Below are 18,643 nucleotides of genomic sequence, written 5' to 3'. Positions count from 1 at the left end.
TCCTCCCGTCACTGTGGTTGGGTGCGCATAGTAAAAAGTGCTCTTGGCAGCTAGAGAGTGCCGCGTTGACCACTGCGCATGAAGAAATGACCATCTGCAACGTTTGGTTTAGGTGTTGGGTGCATTTTTAATTTTATTGCTTAAATCGCATTTTCTCGACGAGCAGAGCACGTTTTCTGAAATGTGCTCCTCCCGTCACTCTGGTTGGGTGCGCATAGTAAAAAGTGCTCTTGGCAGCTAGAGAGTGCCGCGTTGACCACTGCGCATGAAGAAATAACCACCTGCAACGTTTGGTTTACGTTTTGGGTGCATTTTTAAATTTATTGCTTAAATCGCATTTTCTGGACGAGCTGAGCACGTTTTCTGAAATGTGCTCCTCCCGTCACTCTGGTTGGGTGCGCATATTAAAAAGTGCTCTTGGCAGCTGGAGAGTGCCGCGTTGACCACTGCGCATGAAGAAATGACCACCTGCAACGTTTGGTTTAGGTTTTAGGTGCATTTTTAATTTTATTGCTTAAATCGCATTTTCTCGACGAGCTGAGCAGGTTTTCTGAAATGTGCTCCTCCCGTCACTCTGGTTGGGTGCGCATAGTAAAAAGTGCTCTTGGCAGCTAGAGAGTGCCGCGTTGACCACTGCGCATGAAGAAATAACCACCTGCAACGTTTGGTTTAGGTTTTGGGTGCATTTTTAATTTTATTGCTTAAATTGCATTTTCTGGACGAGCTGAGCACGTTTTCTGAAATGTGCTCCTCCCGTCACTCTGGTTGGGTGCGCATAGTAAAAAGTGCTCTTGGCAGCTAGAGAGTGCCGCGTTGACCACTGCGCATGAAGAAATGACCATCTGCAACGTTTGGTTTAGGTTTTAGGTGCATTTTTAATTTTATTGCTTAAATCGCATTTTCTCGACAAGCTGAGCACGTTTTCTGAAATGTGCTCCTCCCGTCACTCTGGTTGGGTGCGCATATTAAAAAGTGCTCTTGGCAGCTAGAGAGTGCCGTGTTGACCACTGCGCATGAAGAAATGACCATCTGCAACGTTCGGTTTAGGTTTTCGGTGCATTTTTAATTTTATTGCTTAAATCGCATTTTCTCGACGAGCTGAGCACGTTTTCTGAAATGTGCTCCTCCCGTCACTCTGGTTGGGTGCGCATAGTAAAAAGTGCTCTTGGCAGCTAGAGAGTGCCGCGTTGACCACTGCGCATGAAGAAATAAGCACCTGCAACATTTGGTTTAGGTTTTAGGTGCATTTTTAATTTTATTGCTTAAATCGCATTTTCTCGACGAGCTGAGCACGTTTTCTGAAATGTGCTCCTCCCGTCACTCTGGTTGGGTGCGCATAGTAAAAAGTGCTCTTGGCAGCTAGAGAGTGCCGCGTTGACCACTGCGCATGAAGAAATGACCATCTGCAACGTTTGGTTTAGGTTTTGGGTGCATTTTTAATTTTATTGCTTAAATCGCATTTTCTGGACGAGCTGAGCACGTTTTCTTAAATGTGCTCCTCCCGTCACTCTGGTTGGGTGCGCATAGTAAAAAGTGCTCTTGGCAGCTAGAGAGTGCCGCGTTGACCACTGCGCATGAAGAAATGACCATCTGCAACGTTTGGTTTAGGTTTTAGGTGCATTTTTCATTTTATTGCTTAAATCGCATTTTCTCGACGAGCTGAGCATGTTTTCTGAAATGTGCTCCTCCCGTCAATCTGGTTGGGTGCGCATAGTAAAAAGTGCTCTTGGCAGCTAGAGAGTGCCGCGTTGACCACTGCGCATGAAGAAATACCCACCTGCAACGTTTGGTTTAGGTTTTGGGTGCATTTTTAATTTTATTGCTTAAATCGCATTTTCTGGACGAGCTGAGCACGTTTTCTGAAATGTGCTCCTCCCGTCACTCTGGTTGGGTGCGCATAGTAAAAAGTGCTCTTGGCAGCTAGAGAGTGCCGCGTTGACCACTGCGCATGAAGAAATGACCATCTGCAACGTTTGGTTTAGGTTTTAGGTGCATTTTTAATTTTATTGCTTAAATCGCATTTTCTCGACGAGCTGAGCACGTTTTCTGAAATGTGCTCCTCCCGTCACTCTGGTTGGGTGCGCATAGTAAAAAGTGCTCTTGGCAGCTAGATAGTGCCGCGTTGACCGCTGCGCATGAAGAAATAACCACCTGCAACGTTTGGTTTAGGTTTTAGGTGCATTTTTAATTTTATTGCTTTAATCGCATTTTCTCGACGAGCTGAGCACGTTTTCTGAAATGTGCTCCTCCCGTCACTCTGGTTGGGTGCGCATAGTAAAAAGTGCTCTTGGCGGCTAGAGAGTGCCGCGTTGACCGCTGCACATGAAGAAATAACCACCTGAAACGTTTGGTTTAGGTTTTAGGTGCATTTTTAATTTTATTGCTTAAATCGCATTTTCTCGACGAGCTGAGCACGTTTTCTGAAATGTGCTCCTCCCGTCACTCTGGTTGGGTGCGCATAGTAAAAAGTGCTCTTGGCAGCTAGAGAGTGCCGCGTTGACCACTGCGCATGAAGAAATAACCACCTGCAACGTTTGGTTTAGGTTTTGGGTGCATTTTTAATTTTATTGCTTAAATCGCATTTTCTCGTCGAGCTGAGCACGTTTTCTGAAATGTGCTCCTCCCGTCACTCTGGTTGGGTGTGCATGGTAAAAAGTGCTCTTGGCAGCTAGAGAGTGCCGCGTTGACCGCTGCGCATGAAGAAATAACCGCCTGCAACGTTTGGTTTAGGTTTTGGGTGCATTTTTAATTTTGTTGCTTAAATCGCATTTTCTCGTCGAGCTGAGCACGTTTTCTGAAATGTGCTCCTCCGTCACTCTGGTTGGGTGCGCATAGTAAAAAGTGCTCTTGGCAGCTAGAGAGTGCCGCGTTGACCACTGCGCATGAAGAAATGACCATCTGCAAAGTTTGGTTTAGGTTTTGGGTGCATTTTTAATTTTATTGCTTAAATTGCATTTTCTCGACGAGCTGAGCACGTTTTCTGAAATGTGCTCCTCCCGTCACTCTGGTTGGGTGCGCATAGTAAAAAGTGCTCTTGGCAGCTAGAGAGTGCCGCGTTGACCACTGCGCATGAAGAAATAACCACCTGCAACGTTTGGTTTAGGTTTTAGGTGCATTTTTAATTTTATTGCTTTAATCGCTTTTTCTCGACGAGCTGAGCACGTTTTCTGAAATGTGCTCCTCCCGTCACTCTGGTTGGGTGCGCATGGTAAAAAGTGCTCTTGGCAGCTAGAGAGTGCCGCGTTGACCACTGCGCATGAAGAAATAACCGCCTGCAACGTTTGGTTTAGGTTTTGGGTGCATTTTTAATTTTATTGCTTAAATCGCATTTTCTCGTCGAGCTGAGCACGTTTTCTGAAATGTGCTCCTCCCGTCACTCTGGTTGGGTGCGCATAGTAAAAATTGCTCTTGGCAGCTAGAGAGTGCCGCGTTGACCACTGCACATGAAAAAATGACCATCTGCAACGTTTGGTTTAGGTTTTGGGTGCATTTTTAATTTTATTGCTTAAATCGCATTTTCTCGACGAGCTGAGCACGTTTTCTGAAATGTGCTCCTCCCGTCACTCTGGTTGGGTGCGCATAGTAAAAAGTGCTCTTGGCAGCTAGAGAGTGCCGCGTTGACCACTGCGCATGAAGAAATAACCACCCGCAACGTTTGGTTTAGGTTTTAGGTGCATTTTTAATTGTATTGCTTAAATCGCATTTCCTCGACGAGCTGAGCACGTTTTCTGAAATGTGCTCCTCCCGTCACTCTGGTCGGGTGCGCATAGTAAAAAGTGCTCTTGGCAGCTAGAGAGTGCCCCGTTGACTGCTGCACATGAAGAAATAACCACCCCCAACGTTTGGTTTAGGTTTTAGGTGCATTTTTAATTTCATTGCTTAAATCGCATTTTCTCGACGAGCTGAGCACGTTTTCTGCAATGTGCTCCTCCCGTCACTCTGGTTGGGTGCGCATAGTAAAAAGTGCTCTTGGCAGCTAGAGAGTGCCGCGTTGACCACTGCGCATGAAGAAATGACCATCTGCAACGTTTGGTTTAGGTTTTGGGTGCATTTTTAATTTTATTGCTTAAATCGCATTTTCTCGACGAGCTGAGCACGTTTTCTGAAATGTGCTCCTCCCGTCACTCTGGTCGGGTGCGCATAGTTAAAAGTGCTCTTGGCAGCTAGAGAGTGCCCCGTTGACTGCTGCACATGAAGAAATAACCACCCCCAACGTTTGGTTTAGGTTTTAGGTGCATTTTTAATTTCATTGCTTAAATCGCATTTTCTCGACGAGCTGAGCACGTTTTCTGCAATGTGCTCCTCCCGTCACTCTGGTTGGGTGCGTATAGTAAAAATTGCTCTTGGCAGCTAGAGAGTGCCGCGTTGACCACTGCACATGAAAAAAATGACCATCTGCAACGTTTGGTTTAGGTTTTGGGTGCATTTTGAATTTTATTGCTTAAATCGCATTTTCTCGACGAGCTGAGCACGTTTTCTGAAATGTGCTCCTCCCGTCACTCTGGTTGGGTGCGCATAGTAAAAAGTGCTCTTGGCAGCTAGAGAGTGCCGCGTTGACCACTGCGCATGAAGAAATAACCACCCGCAACGTTTGGTTTAGGTTTTAGGTGCATTTTTAATTGTATTGCTTAAATCGCATTTCCTCGACGAGCTGAGCACGTTTTCTGAAATGTGCTCCTCCCGTCACTCTGGTCGGGTGCGCATAGTAAAAAGTGCTCTTGGCAGCTAGAGAGTGCCCCGTTGACTGCTGCACATGAAGAAATAACCACCCCCAACGTTTGGTTTAGGTTTTAGGTGCATTTTTAATTTCATTGCTTAAATCGCATTTTCTCGACGAGCTGAGCACGTTTTCTGCAATGTGCTCCTCCCGTCACTCTGGTTGGGTGCGCATAGTAAAAAGTGCTCTTGGCAGCTAGAGAGTGCCGCGTTGACCACTGCGCATGAAGAAATGACCATCTGCAACGTTTGGTTTAGGTTTTGGGTGCATTTTTAATTTTATTGCTTAAATCGCATTTTCTCGACGAGCTGAGCACGTTTTCTGAAATGTGCTCCTCCCGTCACTCTGGTTGGGTGTGCATAGTAAAATGTGCTCTTGGCAGCTAGAGAGTGCCGCGTTGACCACTGCGCATGAAGAAATAACCACCTGCAACGTTTGGTTTAGGTTTTAGGTGCATCTTTAATTTTATTGCTTAAATCGCATTTTGTCGACGAGGTGAGCACGTTTTCTGAAATGTGCTCCTCCCGTCACTCTGGTTGGGTGCGCATAGTAAAAAGTGCTCTTGGCAGCTAGAGAGTGCCGCGTTGACCACTGCGCATGAAGAAATAACCACCTGCAACGTTTGGTTTAGGTTTTGGGTGCATTTTTAATTTTATTGCTTAAATCGCATTTTCTCGTCGAGCTGAGCACGTTTTCTGAAATGTGCTCCTCCCGTCACTCTGGTTGGGTGCGCATAGTAAAAAGTGCTCTTGGCAGCTAGAGAGTGCCGCGTTGACCACTGCGCATGAAGAAATGACCATCTGCAACGTTTGGTTTAGGTTTTGGGTGCATTTTTAATTTTATTGCTTAAATCGCATTTTCTCGACGAGCTGAGCACGTTTTCTGAAATGTGCTCCTCCTGTCACTCTGGTTGGGTGCGCATAGTAAAAAGTGCTCTTGGCAGCTAGAGAGTGCCGCGTTGACCACTGCGCATGAAGAAATAACCACGTGCAACGTTTGTTTTAGGTTTTAGGTGCATTTTTAATTTTATTGCTTAAATCGCATTTTCTCAACGAGCTGAGCACGTTTTCTGAAATGTGCTCCTCCCGTCACTCTGGTTGGGTGCGCATAGTAAAAAGTGCTCTTGGCAGCTAGAGAGTGCCGCGTTGACTGCTGCGCATGAAGAAATAACCACCTGCAACGTTTGGTTTAGGTTTTAGGTGCATTTTTAATTTTATTGCTTAAATCGCATTTTCTCGACGAGCTGAGCACGTTTTCTGAAATGTGCTCCTCCCGTCACTCTGGTTGGGTGCGCATAGTAAAAAGTGCTATTGGCAGCTAGAGAGTGCCGCGTTGACCACTGCGCATGAAGAAATAACCGGCTGCAACGTTTGGTTTAGGTTTTGGGTGCATTTTTAATTTTATTGCTTAAATCGCATTTTCTCGTCGAGCTGAGCACGTTTTCAGAAATGGGCTCCTCCCGTCACTCTGGTTGGGTGTGCATAGTAAAAAGTGCTCTTGGCAGCTAGAGAGTGCCGCGTTGACCACTGCGCATGAAGAAATGACCATCTGCAACGTTTGGTTTAGGTTTTGGGTGCATTTTTAATTTTATTGCTAAATCGCATTTTCTCGACGAGCTGAGCACGTTTTCTGAAATGTGCTCCTCCCGTCACTCTGGTTGGGTGCGCATAGTAAAAAGTGCTCTTGGCAGCTAGAGAGTGCCGCGTTGACCACTCCGCATGAAGAAATGACCATCCGCAACGTTTGGTTTAGGTTTTAGGTGCATTTTTAATTTTATTGCTTAAATCGCATTTTCTCGACGAGGTGAGCACGTTTTCTGAAATGTGCTCCTCCCGTCACTCTGTTTGGGTGTGCATAGTAAAAAGTGCTCTTGGCAGCTAGAGAGTGCCGCGTTGACCACTCCGCATGAAGAAATGACCATCTGCAACGTTTGGTTTAGGTTTCGGGTGCATTTTTAATTTTATTGCTTAAATCGCATTTTCTGGACGAGCTGAGCACGTTTTCTGAAATGTGCTCCTCCCGTCACTCTGGTTGGGTGCGCATAGTAAAAAGTGCTCTTGGCAGCTAGAGAGTGCCGCGTTTACCACTGCGCATGAAGAAATAACCACCTGCAACGTTTGGTTTAGGTTTTAGGTGCATTTTTAATTTTATTGCTTAAATCGCATTTTCTCGACGAGCTGAGCACGTTTTCTGAAATGTGCTCCTCCCGTCACTCTGGTTGGGTGCGCATAGTAAAAAGTGCTCTTGGCAGCTAGAGAGTGCCGCGTTGACCACTGCGCATGAAGAAATAACCACCTGCAACGTTTGGTTTAGGTTTTGGGTGCATTTTTAATTTTATTGCTTAAATCGCATTTTCTGGACGAGCTGAGCACGTTTTCTTAAATGTGCTCCTCCCGTCACTCTGGTTGGGTGCGCATAGTAAAAAGTGCTCTTGGCAGCTAGAGAGTGCCGCGTTGACCACTGCGCATGAAGAAATGACCATCTGCAGCGTTCGGTTTAGGTTTTAGGTGCATTTTTAATTTTATTGCTGAAATCGCATTTTCTCGACGAGCTGAGCACGTTTTCTGAAATGTGCTCCTCCCGTCACTCTGGTTGGGTGCGCATAGTAAAAAGTGCTCTTGGCAGCTAGAGAGTGCCGCGTTGACCAATGCGCACGAAGAAATGACCATCTGCAACGTTTGGTTTAGGTTTTGGGTGCATTTTTAATTTTATTGCTTAAATCGCATTTTCTCGACGAGGTGAGCACGTTTTCTGAAATGTGCTCCTCCCGTCACTCTGTTTGGGTGTGCATAGTAAAAAGTGCTCTTGGCAGCTAGAGAGTGCCGCGTTGACCACTGCGCATGAAGAAATGACCATCTGCAACCTTTGGATTAGGTTTTGGGTGCATTTTTAATTTTATTGCTTAAATCGCATTTTCTCGACGAGCTGAGCACGTTTTCTGGAATGTGCTCCTCCCGTCACTCTGGTTGGGTGCGCATAGTAAAAAGTGCTCTTGGCAGCTAGAGAGTGCCGCGTTGACCATTGCGCATTAAGAAATAACCACCTGCAACGTTTGGTTTAGGTTTTAGGTGCATTTTTAATTTTATTGCTTAAATCGCATTTTCTCGACGAGCTGAGCACGTTTTCTGAAATGTGCTCCTCCCGTCACTCTGGTTGGGTGCGCATAGTAAAAAGTGCTCTTGGCAGCTAGAGAGTGCCGCGTTGACCACTGCGCATGAAGAAATAACCACCTGCAACGTTTGGTTTAGGTTTTGGGTGCATTTTTAATTTTATTGCTTAAATCGCATTTTCTCGTCGAGCTGAGCACGTTTTCTGAAATGTGCTCCTCCCGTCACTCTGGTCGGGTGCGCATAGTGAAAAGTGCTCTTGGCAGCTAGAGACTGCCGCGTTGACCACGGCCCATGAAGAAATGACCATCTGCAACGTTTGGTTTAGGTTTTAGGTGCATTTTTAATTTTATTGCTTTAATCGCATTTTCTCGACGAGCTGAGCACGTTTTCTGAAATGTGCTCCTCCCGTCACTCTGGTTGGGTGCGCATAGTAAAAAGTGCTCTTGGCAGCTAGAGAGTGCCGCGTTGACCACTGCGCATGAAGAAATAACCACCTGCAACGTTTGGTTTAGGTTTTAGGTGCATTTTTAATTTTATTGCTTAAATCGCATTTTCTCGACGAGCTGAGCACGTTTTCTGAAATGTGCTCCTCCCGTCACTCTGGTCGGGTGCGCATAGTAAAAAGTGCTCTTGGCAGCTAGAGAGTACCGCGTTGACTGCTGCACATGAGGAAATAACCACCCCCAACGTTTGGTTTAGGTTTTAGGTGCATTTTTAATTTTATTGCTTAAATCGCATTTTCTCGACGAGCTGAGCACGTTTTCTGAAATGTGCTCCTCCCGTCACTCTGGTTGGGTGCGCATAGTAAAAAGTGCTCTTGGCAGCTAGAGAGTGCCGCGTTGACCACTGCGCATGAAGAAATAACCACCTGCAACGTTTGGTTTAGGTTTTAGGTGCATTTTTAATTTTATTGCTTAAATCGCATTTTCTCGACGAGCTGAGCACGTTTTCTGAAATGTGCTCCTCCCGTCACTCTGGTTGGGTGCGCATAGTAAAAAGTGCTCTTGGCAGCTAGAGAGTGCCGCGTTGACCACAGCGCATGAAGAAATGACCATCTGCAACGTTTGGTTTAGGTTTTAGATGCATTTTTTATTTTATTGCTTAAATCGCATTTTCTCGACGAGCTGAGCACGTTTTCTGAAATGTGCTCCTCCCGTCACTCTGGTTGGGTGCGCATAGTAAAAAGTGCTCTTGGCAGCTAGAGTGCCGCGTTGACCACTGCGCATGAAGAAATAACCACCTGCAACGTTTGTTTTAGGTTTTAGGTGCATTTTTAATTTTATTGCTTAAATCGCATTTTCTCGACGAGCTGAGCACGTTTTCTGAAATGTGCTCCTCCCGTCACTCTGGTTGGGTGCGCATAGTAAAAAGTGCTCTTGGCAGCTAGAGAGTGCCGCGTTGACCACTGCGCATGAAGAAATGACCATCTGCAACGTTTGGTTTAGGTTTTAGGTGCATTTTTAATGTTATTGCTTAAATCGCATTTTCTCGACGAGCTGAGCACGTTTTCTGAAATGTGCTCCTCCCGTCACTCTGGTTGGGTGCGCATAGTAAAACGTGCTCTTGGCAGCTAGAGAGTGCCGCGTTGACCACTGCGCATGAAGAAATAACCACCTGCAACGTTTGGTTTAGGTTTTAGGTGCATTTTTAATTTTATTGCTTAATCCGCATTTTCTCGACGAGCTGAGCACGTTTTCTGAAATGTGCTCCTCCCGTCACTCTGGTTGGGTGCGCATAGTAAAAAGTGCTCTTGGCAGCTAGAGAGTGCCGCGTTGACCACTGCGCATGAAGAAATAACCACCTGCAACGTTTGGTTTAGGTTTTGGGTGCATTTTTAGTTTTATTGCTTAAATCGCATTTTCTGGACGAGCTGAGCACGTTTTCTTAAATGTGCTCCTCCAGTCACTCTGGTTGGGTGCGCATAGTAAAAAGTGCTCTTGGCAGCTAGAGAGTGCCGCGTTGACCACTGCGCATGAAGAAATGACCATCTGCAACGTTTGGTTTAGGTTTTAGGTGCATTTTTTATTTTATTGCTTAAATCGCATTTTCTCGACGAGCTGAGCATGTTTTCTGAAATGTGCTCCTCCCGTCACTCTGGTTTGGTGCGCATAGTAAAAAGTGCTCTTGGCAGCTAGAGAGTGCCGCGTTGACCACTGCCCATGAAGAAATGACCATCTGCAACGTTTGGTTTAGGTTTTAGGTGCATTTTTAATTTTATTGCTTTAATCGCATTTTCTCGACGAGCTGAGCACGTTTTCTGAAATGTGCTCCTCCCGTCACTCTGGTTGGGTGCGCATAGTAAAAAGTGCTCTTGGCGCTAGAGAGTGCCGCGTTGACCACTGCGCATGAAGAAATAACCACCCGCAACGTTTGGTTTAGGTTTTAGGTGCATTTTTAATTTTATTGCTTAAATCGCATTTTCTCGACGAGCTGAGCACGTTTTCTGAAATGTGCTCCTCCCGTCACTCTGGTGGGTCCGCATAGTAAAAAGTGCTCTTGGCAGCTAGAGAGTGCCGCGTTGACCGCTGCGCATGAAGAAATAACCACCTGCAACGTTTGGTTTAGGTTTTGGGTGCATTTTTAATTTTATTGCTTAAATCGCATTTTCTCGTCGAGCTGAGCACGTTTTCTGAAATGTGCTCCTCCCGTCACTCTGGTTGGGTGTGCATAGTAAAAAGTGCTCTTGGCAGGTAGAGAGTGCCGCGTTGACCACTGCGCATGAAGAAATGACCATCTGCAACGTTTGGTTTAGGTTTTGGGTGCATTTTTAATTTTATTGCTTAAATCGCATTTTCTCGACGAGCAGAGCACGTTTTCTGAAATGTGCTCCTCCCGTCACTCTGGTTGGGTGCGCATAGTAAAAAGTGCTCTTGGCAGCTAGAGAGTGCCGCGTTGACTGCTGCACATGAAGAAATAACCACCCCCATCGTTTGGTTTAGGTTTCAGGTGCATTTTTAATTTTATTGCTTAAATCGCATTTTCTCGACGAGCTGAGCACGTTTTCTGAAATGTGCTCCTCCCGTCACTCTGGTTGGGTGCGCATAGTAAAAAGTGCTCTTGGCAGCTAGAGAGTGCCGCGTTGACCACTGCGCATGAAGAAATGACCATCTGCAACGTTTGGTTTAGGTTTTAGGTGCATTTTTAATTTTATTGCTTAAATCGCATTTTCTCGACGAGCTGAGCATGTTTTCTGAAATGTGCTCCTCCCGTCACTCTGGTTGGGTGCGCATAGTAAAAAGTGCTCTTGGCAGCTAGAGAGTGCCGCGTTGACCACTGCGCATGAAGAAATGACCATCTGCAACGTTTGGTTTAGGTTTTAGGTGCATTTTTAATTTTATTGCTTTAATCGCATTTTCTCGACGAGCAGAGCACGTTTTCTGAAATGTGCTCCTCCCGTCACTCTGGTTGGGTGCGCATAGTAAAAAGTGCTCTTGGCAGCTAGAGAGTGCTGCGTTGACCACTGCGCATGAAGAAATAACCACCTGCAACGTTTGGTTTACGTTTTGGGTGCATTTTTAAATTTATTGCTTAAATCGCATTTTCTGGACGAGCTGAGCACGTTTTCTGAAATGTGCTCCTCCCGTCACTCTGGTTGGGTGCGCATAGTAAAAAGTGCTCTTGGCAGCTAGAGAGTGCCGCGTTGACCACTGCGCATGAAGAAATAACCACCCGCAACGTTTGGTTTAGGTTTTAGGTGCATTTTTAATTTTATTGCTTAAATCGCATTTTCTCGACAAGCTGAGCACGTTTTCTGAAATGTGCTCCTCCCGTCACTGTGGTTGGGTGCGCATAGTAAAAAGTGCTCTTGGCAGCTAGAGAGTGCCGCGTTGACCACTGCGCATGAAGAAATGACCATCTGCAACGTTTGGTTTAGGTGTTGGGTGCATTTTTAATTTTATTGCTTAAATCGCATTTTCTCGACGAGCTGAGCACGTTTTCTGAAATGTGCTCCTCCCGTCACTCTGGTTGGGTGCGCATAGTAAAAAGTGCTCTTGGCAGCTAGAGAGTGCCACGTTGACCACTGCGCATGAAGAAATAACCACCTGCAACGTTTGGTTTAGGTTTTAGGTGCATTTTTAATTTTATTGCTTAAATCGCATTTTCTCGACTAGCTGAGCACGTTTTCTGAAATGTGCTCCTCCCGTCACTCTGGTTGGGTGCGCATAGTAAAAAGTGCTCTTGGCAGCTAGAGAGTGCCGCGTTGACCATTGCGCATGAAGAAATAACCGCCTGCAACGTTTGGTTTAGGTTTTGGATGCATTTTTAATTTTATTGCTTAAATCGCATTTTCTCGTCGAGCTGAGCACGTTTTCTGAAATGTGCTCCTCCCGTCACTCTGGTTGGGTGCGCATAGTAAAAAGTGCTCTTGGCAGCTAGAGAGTGCCGCGTTGACCACTGCGCATGAAGAAATGACCATCTGCAACGTTTGGTTTAGGTTTTGGGTGCATTTTTAATTTTATTGCTTAAATCGCATTTTCTCGACGAGCAGAGCACGTTTTCTGAAATGTGCTCCTCCCGTCACTCTGGTTGGGTGCGCATAGTAAAAAGTGCTCTTGGCAGCTAGAGAGTGCCGCGTTGACCACTGCGCATGAAGAAATAACCACCTGCAACGTTTGGTTTACGTTTTGGGTGCATTTTTAAATTTATTGCTTAAATCGCATTTTCTGGACGAGCTGAGCACGTTTTCTGAAATGTGCTCCTCCCGTCACTCTGGTTGGGTGCGCATAGTAAAAAGTGCTCTTGGCAGCTAGAGAGTGCCGCGTTGACCACTGCGCATGAAGAAATAACCACCCGCAACGTTTGGTTTAGGTTTTAGGTGCATTTTTAATTGTATTGCTTAAATCGCATTTCCTCGACGAGCTGAGCACGTTTTCTGAAATGTGCTCCTCCCGTCACTCTGGTTGGGTGCGCATAGTAAAAAGTGCTCTTGGCAGCTAGAGAGTGCCGCGTTGACCACTGCGCATGAAGAAATAACCACCTGCAACGTTTGGTTTAGGTTTTGGGTGCATTTTTAATTTTATTGCTTAAATCGCATTTTCTCGTCGAGCTGAGCACGTTTTCTGAAATGTGCTCCTCCCGTCACTCTGGTTGGGTGCGCATAGTAAAAAGTGCTCTTGGCAGCTAGAGAGTGCCGCGTTGACCACTGCGCATGAAGAAATAACCACCCGCAACGTTTGGTTTAGGTTTTAGGTGCATTTTTAATTTCATTGCTTAAATCGCATTTTCTCGACGAGCTGAGCACGTTTTCTGAAATGTGCTCCTCCCGTCACTCTGGTTGGGTGCGCATAGTAAAAAGTGCTCTTGGCAGCTAGAGAGTGCCGCGTTGACCACTGCGCATGAAGAAATAACCACGTGCAACGTTTGTTTGAGGTTTTGGGTGCATTTTTAATTTTATTGCTTAAATCGCATTTTCTCGTCGAGCTGAGCACGTTTTCAGATATGTGCTCCTCCCGTCACTCTGGTTGGGTGTGCCTAGTAAAAAGTGCTCTTGGCAGCTAGAGAGTGCCGCGTTGACCACTGCGCATGAAGAAATGACCATCTGCAACGTTTGGTTTAGGTTTTGGGTGCATTTTTAATTTTATTGCTTAAATCGCATTTTCTCGGCGAGCTGAGCACGTTTTCTGAAATGTGCTCCTCCCGTCACTCTGGTTGGGTGCGCATAGTAAAAAAGTGCTCTTGGCAGCTAGAGAGTGCCGCGTTGACCATTGCGCATGAAGAAATAACCACCTGCAACGTTTGGTTTAGGTTTTAGAAGCATTTTTAATTTTATTGCTTAAATCGCATTTTCTCGACGAGCTGAGCACGTTCTCTGAAATGTGCTCCTCCCGTCACTCTGGTTGGGTGCGCATAGTAAAAAGTGCTCTTGGCAGCTAGAGAGTGCCGCGTTGACCACTGCGCATGAAGAAATAACCACCTGCAACGTTTGGTTTAGGTTTTGGGTGCATTTTTAATTTTATTGCTTAAATTGCATTTTCTCGTCGAGCTGAGCACGTTTTCTGAAATGTGCTCCTCCCGTCACTCTGGTTGGGTGCGCATAGTAAAAAGTGCTCCTGGCAGCTAGAGAGTGCCGCGTTGACCACTGCGCATGAAGAAATGACCATCTGCAACGTTTGGTTTAGGTTTTGGGTGCATTTTTAATTTTATTGCTTAAATCGCATTTTCTCGACGAGCTGAGCACGTTTTCTGAAATGTGCTCCTCCCGTCACTCTGGTTGGGTGTGCATAGTAAAATGTGCTCTTGGCAGCTAGAGAGTGCCGCGTTGACCACTGCGCATGAAGAAATAACCACCTGCAACGTTTGGTTTAGGTTTTAGGTGCATCTTTAATTTTATTACTTAAATCGCATTTTGTCGACGAGCTGAGCACGTTTTCTGAAATGTGCTCCTCCCGTCACTCTGGTTGGGTGCGCATAGTAAAAAGTGCTCTTGGCAGCTAGAGAGTGCCGCGTTGACCACTGCGCATGAAGAAATAACCACCTGCAACGTTTGGTTTAGGTTTTGGGTGCATTTTTAATTTTATTGCTTAAATCGCATTTTCTCGTCGAGCTGAGCACGTTTTCTGAAATGTGCTCCTCCCGTCACTCTGGTTGGGTGCGCATAGTAAAAAGTGCTCTTGGCAGCTAGAGAGTGCCGCGTTGACCACTGCGCATGAAGAAATAACCACCCGCAACGTTTGGTTTAGGTTTTAGGTGCATTTCTAATTTTATTGCTTAAATCGCATTTTGTCGACGAGCTGAGCACGTTTTCTGAAATGTGCTCCTCCCGTCACTCTGGTTGGGTGCGCATAGTAAAAAGTGCTCTTGGCAGCTAGAGAGTGCCGCGTTGACCACTGCGCATGAAGAAATGACCATCTGCAACGTTTGGTTTAGGTTTTAGGTGCATTTTTAATTTTATTGCTTAAATCGCATTTTCTCGACGAGCTGAGCACGTTTTCTGAAATGTGCTCCTCCCGTCACTCTGGTTGGGTGCGCATAGTAAAAAGTGCTCTTGGCAGCTAGAGAGTGCCGCGTTGACCACTGCGCATGAAGAAATAACCACCTGCAACGTTTGGTTTAGGTTTTAGGTGCATTTTTAATTTTATTGCTTAAATCGCATTTTCTCAACGAGCTGAGCACGTTTTCTGAAATGTGCTCCTCCCGTCACTCTGGTTGGGTGCGCATAGTAAAAAGTGCTCTTGGCAGCGAGATAGTGCCGCGTTGACCGCTGCCTATGAAGAAATAACCACCTGCAACGTTTGGTTTAGGTTTTAGGTGCATTTTTAATTTTATTGCTTAAATCGCATTTTCTCGACGAGCTGAGCACGTTTTCTGAAATGTGCTCCTCCCGTCACTCTGGTTGGGTGCGCATAGTAAAAAGTGCTCTTGGCAGCTAGATAGTGCCGCGTTGACCGCTGCGCATGAAGAAATAACCACCTGCAACGTTTGGTTTAGGTTTTAGGTGCATTTTTAATTTTATTGCTTAAATCGCATTTTCTCGACGAGCTGAGCACGTTTTCTGAAATGTGCTCCTCCCGTCACTCTGGTTGGGTGCGCATAGTAAAAAGTGCTCTTGGCAGCTAGAGAGTGCCGCGTTGACCACTGTGCATGAAGAAATAACCAGCTGCAACGTTTGGTTTAGGTTTTGGGTGCATTTTTAATTTTATTGCTTAAATCGCATTTTCTGGACGAGCTGAGCACGTTTTCTGAAATGTGCTCCTCCCGTCACTCTGGTTTGTTGCGCATAGTAAAAAGTGCTCTTGGCAGCTAGAGAGTGCCGCGTTGACTGCTGCACATGAAGAAATAACCACCCCCAACGTTTGGTTTAGGTTTTAGGTGCATTTTTAATTTTATTGCTTAAATCGCATTTTCTCGACGAGCTGAGCACGTTTTCTGAAATGTGATCCTCCCGTCACTCTGGTTGGGTGCGCATAGTAAAAAGTGCTCTTGGCAGCTCGAGAGTGCCGCGTTGATCACTGCGCATGAAGAAATAACCACCTGCAACGTTTGGTTTAGGTTTTGGGTGCATTTTTAATTTTATTGCTTAAATCGCATTTTCTCGACGAGCTGAGCACGTTTTCTGAAATGTGCTCCTCCCGTCACTCTGGTTGGGTGCGCATAGTAAAAAGTGCTCTTGGCAGCTAGAGAGTGCCGCGTTGACCACTGCGCATGAAGAAATGACCATCTGCAACGTTTGGTTTAGGTTTTAGGTGCATTTTTAATTTTATTGCTTAAATCGCATTTTCTCGACGAGCTGAGCACGTTTTCTGAAATGTGCTCCTCCCGTCACTCTGGTTGGGTGCGCATAGTAAAAAGTGCTCTTGGCAGCTAGAGAGTGCCGCGTTGACCACTGCGCATGAAGAAATGACCATCTGCAACGTTTGGTTTAGGTTTTAGGTGCATTTTTAATTTTATTGCTTAAATCGCATTTTCTCGACGAGCTGAGCATGTTTTCTGAAATGTGCTCCTCCCGTCACTCTGGTTGGGTGCGCATAATAAAAAGTGCTCTTGGCAGCTAGAGAGTGCCGCGTTGACCACTGCGCATGAAGAAATGACCATCTGCAACGTTTGGTTTAGGTTTTAGGTGCATTTTTAATTTTATTGCTTAAATCGCATTTTCTCGACGAGCTGAGCACGTTTTCTGAAATGTGCTCCTCCCGTCACTCTTGTTGGGTGCGCATAGTAAAAAGTGCTCTTTGCAGCTAGAGAGTGCGGCGTTGACCACTGCGCAAGAAGAAATAACCACCTGCAACGTTTGGTTTAGGTTTTAGGTGCATTTTTAATTTTATTGCTTAAATCGCATTTTCTCGACGAGCTGAGCACGTTTTCTGAAATGTGCTCCTCCCGTCACTCTGGTTGGGTGCGCATAGTAAAAAGTGCTCTTGGCAGCTAGAGAGTGCCGCGTTGACTGCTGCACATGACGAAATAACCACCCCCAACGTTTGGTTTAGGTTTTAGGTGCATTTTTAATTTTATTGCTTAAATCGCATTTTCTCGACGAGCTGAGCACGTTTTCTGAAATGTGCTCCTCCCGTCACTCTGGGTTGATGCGCATAGTAAAAAGTGCTCTTGGCAGCTAGAGAGTGCCGCGTTGACCACTGCGCATGAAGAAATAACCACCTGCAACGTTTGGTTTAGGTTTTGGGTGCATTTTTAATTTTATTGCTTAAATCGCATTTTCTCGACGAGCTGAGCACGTTTTCTGAAATGTGCTCCTCCCGTCACTCTGGTTGGGGTTCGCATAGTAAAAAGTGCTCTTGGCAGCTAGAGAGTGCCGGGTTTACCACTGCGCATGAAGAAATAACCACCTGCAACGTTTGGTTTAGGTTTTAGGTGCATTTTTAATTTTATTGCTTAAATCGCATTTTCTCGACGAGCTGAGCACGTTTTCTGAAATGTGCTCCTCCCGTCACTCTGGTTGGGTGCGCATAGTAAAAAGTGCTCTTGGCAGCTAGATAGTGCCGCGTTGACCGCTGCGCATGAAGAAATAACCACCTGCAACGTTTGGTTTAGGTTTTAGGTGCATTTTTAATTTTATTGCTTAAATCGCATTTTCTCGACGAGCTGAGCACGTTTTCTTAAATGTGCTCCTCCCGTCACTCTGGTTGGGTGCGCATAGTAAAAAGTGCTCTTGGCAGCTAGAGAGTGCCGCGTTGACTGCTGCACATTAAGAAATAACCACCTGCAACGTTTGGTGTAGGTTTTAGGTGCATTTTTAATTTTAATGCTAAAATCGCATTTTCTCGACGAGCTGAGCACGTTTTCTGAAATGTGCTCCTCCCGTCACTCTGGTTGGGTGCGCATAGTAAAAAGTGCTCTTGGCAGCTAGAGAGTGCCGCGTTGACCATTGCGCATTAAGAAATAACCACCTGCAACGTTTGGTTTAGGTTTTAGGTGCATTTTTAATTTTATTGCTTAAATCGCATTTTCTCGACGAGCTGAGCACGTTTTCTGAAATGTGCTCCTCCCGTCACTCTGGTTGGGTGCGCATAGTAAAAAGTGCTCTTGGCAGCTAGAGAGTGCCGCGTTGACCACTGCGCATGAAGAAATAACCACCTGCAACGTTTGGTTTAGGTTTTGGGTGCATTTTTAATTTTATTGCTTAAATCGCATTTTCTCGTCGAGCTGAGCACGTTTTCTGAAATGTGCTCCTCCCGTCACTCTGGTCGGGTGCGCATAGTGAAAAGTGCTCTTGGCAGCTAGAGAGTGCCGCGTTGACCACTGCGCATGAAGAAATGACCATCTGCAACGTTTGGTTTAGGTTTTGGGTGCATTTTTAATTTTATTGCTTAAATCGCATTTTCTCGACGAGCTGAGCACGTTTTCTGAAATGTGCTCCTCCCGTCACTCTGGTTGGGTGCGCATAGTAAAAAGTGCTCTTGGCAGCTAGAGAGTGCCGCGTTGACCACTGCGCATGAAGACATGACCATCTGCAACGTTTGGTTTAGGTTTTGGGTGCATTTTTAATTTTATTGCTTAAATCGCATTTTCTCGACGAGCTGCGCACGTTTTCTGAAATGTGCTCCTCCCGTCACTCTGGTTGGGTGCGCATAGTAAAAAGTGCTCTTGGCAGCTAGAGAGTGCCGCGTTGACTGCTGCACATGAAGAAATAACCACCCCCAACGTTTGGTTTAGGTTTCAGGTGCATTTTTAATTTTATTGCTTAAATCGCATTTTCTCGACGAGCTGAGCACGTTTTCTGAAATGTGCTCCTCCCGTCACTCTGGTTGGGTGCGCATAGTAAAAAGTGCTCTTGGCAGCTAGAGAGTGCCGCGTTGACCACTGCGCGTGAAGAAATGACCATCTGCAACGTTTGGTTTAGGTTTTGGGTGCATTTTTAATT

The sequence above is a fragment of the Syngnathus scovelli genome, chromosome 19, assembly GCF_024217435.2.
Source record: "Syngnathus scovelli strain Florida chromosome 19, RoL_Ssco_1.2, whole genome shotgun sequence".
In the NCBI taxonomy this organism is placed as follows: Eukaryota; Metazoa; Chordata; class Actinopteri; order Syngnathiformes; family Syngnathidae; genus Syngnathus; species Syngnathus scovelli.
Note: the sequence above shows the minus strand (reverse complement) of the source record.